This window comes from Petromyzon marinus, chromosome 20, assembly GCF_048934315.1.
Source record: "Petromyzon marinus isolate PM22_M1 ecotype Great Lakes invasive population chromosome 20, UKy_Petmar_22M1.pri1.0, whole genome shotgun sequence".
Taxonomy (NCBI): domain Eukaryota; kingdom Metazoa; phylum Chordata; class Hyperoartia; order Petromyzontiformes; family Petromyzontidae; genus Petromyzon; species Petromyzon marinus.
This window is the reverse complement of record NC_133686.1, coordinates 12,204,556-12,210,116: the sequence shown is the minus strand read 5'-3', so window position 1 is coordinate 12,210,116 and position 5,561 is coordinate 12,204,556.

Genomic DNA, 5,561 nt, shown 5'->3' with positions numbered 1-5,561 from the left:
TGAAGAGATTAAACTCTTAAGCACAACTTAGTTTTAAACTGCACCATCATGACATGGATAGATACACATTGATTACAATATTGAGAGTACAGTATATGCAAATTGACAAATTTGTGATTGGGGACAGCAACAACACCATTCTGATGCATAAAGGATGTTAGAAAACATTTTTTTGAAATCTTAAAATCGGTAACAAATTCCCACCAACGTCACCCCCACCACCTTGATGCCATGCAGAGAGACAATGTCTCAAGATGCAATGCAGAGAGACAATGTCTCAAGATGCCATGCAGAGAGACAATGTCTAAAGGTGCCATGCAGAGATACAATGTCTGAAGGTGCCATGCAGAGAGACAAAGTCTCAAGGTGCCATGCAGAGAGACAATGTCTCAAGGTGCCATGCAGAGAGACAATGTCTCAAGATGCCATGCAGAGAGACAATGTCTCAAGGTGCCATGCAGAGAGACTGTCTCAAGGTGCCATGCAGAGAGACAATGTCTCAAGGTGCCATGCAGAGAGACAATGTCTGAAGGTGCCATGCAGAGAGACAAAGTCTCAAGGTGCCATGCAGAGAGACAATGTCTCAAGGTGCCATGCAGAGAGACAATGTCTGAAGGTGCCATGCAGAGAGACAAAGTCTCAAGATGCCATGCAGAGAGACAATGTCTCAAGGTGCCATGCAGAGAGACAAAGTCTCAAGGTGCCATGCAGAGAGACAATGTCTCAAGGTGCCATGCAGAGAGACAATGTCTCAAGGTGCCATGCATAGAGACAATGTCTCAAGGTGCCATGCAGAGAGACAATGTCTCAAGGTGCCATGCAGAGAGACAATGTCTCAAGGTGCCATGCAGAGAGACAATGTGTCAAGGTGCCATGCAGAGAGACAATGTCTCAAGGTGCCATGCAGAGATACAAAGTCTCAAGATGCCATGCAGGGAGACAAAGTCTCAAGGTGCCACGCAGAGAGACAATGTCTCAAGGTGCCATGCAGAGAGACAATGTCTGAAGGTGCCATGCAGAGAGACAATGTCTCAAGGTGCCATGCAGAGAGACAATGTCTCAAGGTGCCATGCAGAGAGACAATGTCTCAAGGTGCCATGCAGAGAGACAAAGTCTCAAGGTGCCATGCAGAGAGACAATGTCTCAAGGTGCCATGCAGAAAGACAATGTGTCAAGGTGCCATGCAGAGAGACAATGTCTCAAGGTGCCATGCATAGAGACAAAGTCTCAAGGTGCCATGCAGAGAGACAAAGTCTCAAGGTGCCATGCAGAGAGACAATGTGTCAAGGTGCCATGCAGAGAGACAAAGTCTCAAGGTGCCATGCAGAGAGACAATGTCTCAAGGTGCCATGCAGAGAGACAATGTCTCAAGGTGCCATGCATAGAGACAAAGTCTCAAGGTGCCATGCAGAGAGACAATGTCTCAAGGTGCCATGCAGAGAGACAAAGTCTCAAGGTGCCATGCAGAGAGACAATGTCTCAAGGTGCCATGCAGAGAGACAATGTGTCAAGGTGCCATGCAGAGAGACAAAGTCTCAAGGTGCCATGCAGAGAGACAATGTCTCAAGGTGCCATGCAGAGAGACAATGTCTCAAGGTGCCATGCAGAGAGACAAAGTCTCAAGGTGCCATGCAGAGAGACAATGTCTCAAGGTGCCATGCAGAGAGACAATGTCTCAAGGTGCCATGCAGAGAGACAAAGTCTCAAGGTGCCATGCAGAGAGACAATGTCTCAAGGTGCCATGCAGAGAGACAATGTGTCAAGGTGCCATGCAGAGAGACAAAGTCTCAAGGTGCCATGAATAGAGACAATGTCTCAAGGTGCCATGCAGAGAGACAATGTCTCAAGGTGCCATGCAGAGAGACAATGTCTCAAGGTGCCATGCATAGAGACAAAGTCTCAAGGTGCCATGCATAGAGACAATGTCTCAAGGTGCCATGCAGAGAGACAAAGTCTCAAGGTGCCATGCAGAGAGACAATGTCTCAAGGTGCCATGCAGAGAGACAAAGTCTCAAGGTGCCATGCAGAGAGACAAAGTCTCAAGGTGCCATGCAGAGAGACAAAGTCTCAAGGTGCCATGCATAGACAACAATAATAGAAAAGGAACCGAGTGGCAACGTAAGAGCAAGAGAGGAACAAAGTGAATTGGCCACTTTTTTTAAAGATGTGTTTGAGTTGGGACTTAAACATATCAACACTGTCTAAGAGCCTGATCTCCAATGGTAGAGAGATGCACAACCAGGGGGCCATCGCACTTCTAATGAGCACGGTTGGCTACGTACAGTGCAAGAGAAGTTCAACATATATAGTAAATGCCAAATCACCCCAATAATTCACCCAAGACCGAGATTTACATAAAAGGGTACCATCAGGATTTTTTAAAGAGCTTGAAGGGATGTAAGATTGAATTCGTTTCTGAATATAAAGTCAAGCTAGCCTTCATTAGGCTTCCAATACGAGCAACATGATATTAAACTCCACTTGTCTAGAGACAGGGAACGAATACAATGATGCAAGAATAGGAGAGATGTGTTTTCTCGGAATATATTTCAAGTGAGCACCCTGGCTGCAGCATCCTTCCCAAGGCCTTAACTCAGGACATTTTGCAATAATCAATCCGTGACACAACAAATTCATGAACGAACCTCTCTGCATTTGCAGATAAAAGAAAATTAGGCAGTCGAGAAAGATTTTAGAGATGGAAAAACGAGGTTTTCACGACCTTATTAACATGTGCCTGGAAGGAAATAGACTGGTCAAATAGCACTGTGAGATTTCTGATCGCATGTGTTGAGCAGGCATTCTGGCCATTCTAGATTTAAAGCTTTCGTGACTGCAAGGATCCATACTCTTTAGTTCTATTCGGTAAAGTCACGCAGGTAAAAAATAAAACAACAAAAATCACGACGTTTCAGCCACAACACAAGCAGCCTTTATCAGGTGAAGGGACCAGACTGTCTCGAGGACAGCGCTGGAGTGAAACACAGCCACGCTCAGACCGCGACCTTTAAGCTGTGTGCGAGAAAACAAGGTGCCTTGACAAAGGAATTAGCATAAAAATTTGCTTTTGATTGGCCGACTTAGCATGATGAACGGTGTAGAGGTGGTGTACATGCGGGTGAACATGCCGGTTGGCGAGGGGGGGAGGGGGAGTTTACCTATTGATGGTGTGAAAAGGGAATTTTTAAGAGCTGCGAAAGTTTGGGGTACCACTACTTGAAAAATATACTGTACCATTGAAAATTAGTTCAATGTTTGGTTCGATTTAGAACATCTTTCCAATGGTTGCTTAATTTGAAACCATCTTCTCGGTTGAAATTGTGTCTGTGTTTGTAGATCTGAATTGCCTCGTGAACAAATCTCTGATAAAAACCCGTGGGTTTGCAAAGAACCTTGGTATCGGAGAAAATTATATCGTGACCACCCACAGTGTTGTAACAGTGATCAGCTACGGCAGAAAAATTCGCAGAAGAATTCAGAAGAATTTGTTCTGCCGTGTTTCAAATCTGATTTGTGCTCGCGAATTCGGTCAGAGACATGTCGCTTTGTCTCCCCGATATAGCAATCACCGCAGGTACAACTCAATTTGTAAACCCCGTGGTACTGTAAGTCAAGAATGACATCCTTCACGGATGGGATCAGATCACGAATTTTGTGTACCACATCAATTCCAGACATCCCGCTATCAAATTCACCATGGAAGTGGAGAAAGATGGCAAGCTACCATTCTTTGATGTTCTGTTTGAGAGGAGACCTGGTGGCTCATTGGGGCATTCTGTCTACAGGAAACCCACCCACACAGATTCCTACTTGAAACCTGATTCCCACCACCACCCAGCCCAAAATAATTATCTCATCAAAACTTTATACCATAGGGCTCATTGCATTTCGGACCAACACCACCTGACCAGTGAATTAAAACATGTACACCTGGCCCTCAAAAGGAATGGATACTCTGACCGTACCATCCGCCAAGCTGTTTCTTCCCTCCATACAGAAACAACCACTTGATACTCCGGTCAAAACCATCACACTACCATATATAGCAGGCGTTACTAAAAAGATTTCCAAAATTCTAAACAAACACAAGATCCAGGTTCGGTTCAATACAGTACACAAAATTCGTGATCTGATCCCATCCGTGAAGGATGTCATTCCTGACTTACAGTACCCCGGGGTTTACAAATTGAGTTATACCTGCGGTGATTGCTATATCGGGGAGACAAAAGCGACATGTCTCTGACCGAATTCGCGAGCACAAATCAGATTTGAAACACGGCAGAACGGATTCTTCTGCCATAGCTGATCACTGTTACAATGCTGTGGGTGATCACGATATAATTTTCTCCGATACCAAGGTTCTTTGCAAACCCACGGGTTTTTATCAGAGATTTGTTCACGAGGCAATTCAGATCTACAAACACAGACACAATTTCAACCGAGAAGATGGTTTCAAATTAAGCAACCATTGGAAAGATGTTCTAAATCGAACCAAATATTAAACTAATTTTCAATGGTACAGTATATTTTTCAAGTAGTGGTACCCCAAACTTTCGCAGCTCTTAAAAATTCCCTTTTCACACCATCAATAGGTAAACTCCCCCTCGCCAACCGGCATGTTCACCCGCATGTACACCACCTCTACACCGTTCATCATGCTAAGTCGGCCAATCTAATGCAAATTTTTTATGCTAATTCCTTTGTCAAGGCACCTTGTTTCCTCGCACACAGCTTAAAGGTCGCGGTCTGAGCGTGGCTGTGTTCCACTCCAGCGCTGTCCTCGAGACAGTCTGGTCCCTTCACCTAATGAAGGCTGCTTGCGTTGTGGCCGAAACATCGTGATTTTTGTTGTTTTATTTTTTACCTACGTGACTTTAACGAATAGAACCAAAGAGTATTCTGGCCATTACTCTCCAGGTGGAATAATATGTCTGAAATAACCATTTTAAAGGTTCATATATTTTTTATGGCTTCCGTTTAAGATGCTCTTTCTATCTTGGGTTGAATGAACCTTAGTGCTGCATTTGATATAGTCAATTATAACACTTCACTTACTTGATTTTAGAACAAATTTGGTATAGTATTTCTAGTACTGCCTCTTAGCTGGTTCAGCTGCTATCTCTCTAAAAGAAAGCAATCTATCTCAAGCCGTCTAGATGTTGAAAAGTCCAAAAGGCTCCATTTCTATTCTTGGTCCCTGTTCCATGTGGACCAATACAGGTCTCATAGGCAGTCCTGTTGGTACCAATTTCCGCATTGAAGTCTCTGTGGACAACAAAGCCATCTAGAGGGGGCCACATGTCCACTACTGAGTGCAGCATAGCATAGGTGTTCCCGTCATGTTAGTAGGAGCAAACACAGCTACAAGAGGCACCAAAAACAGTGCCTCAACCTTATTATTTTACACTCAATGACCGCAGTAACCCCTGCCACCATCACGACTAATCTGGCCCTCCACAGGGCAATGCACCTCGGACAGGGCAGCCACTTTGGCCTTTGGTCTGCACAGTTCCCTTGATAGGAAGGGTAAGTATGATCACCTAGCCAGAGTTAGGACGATC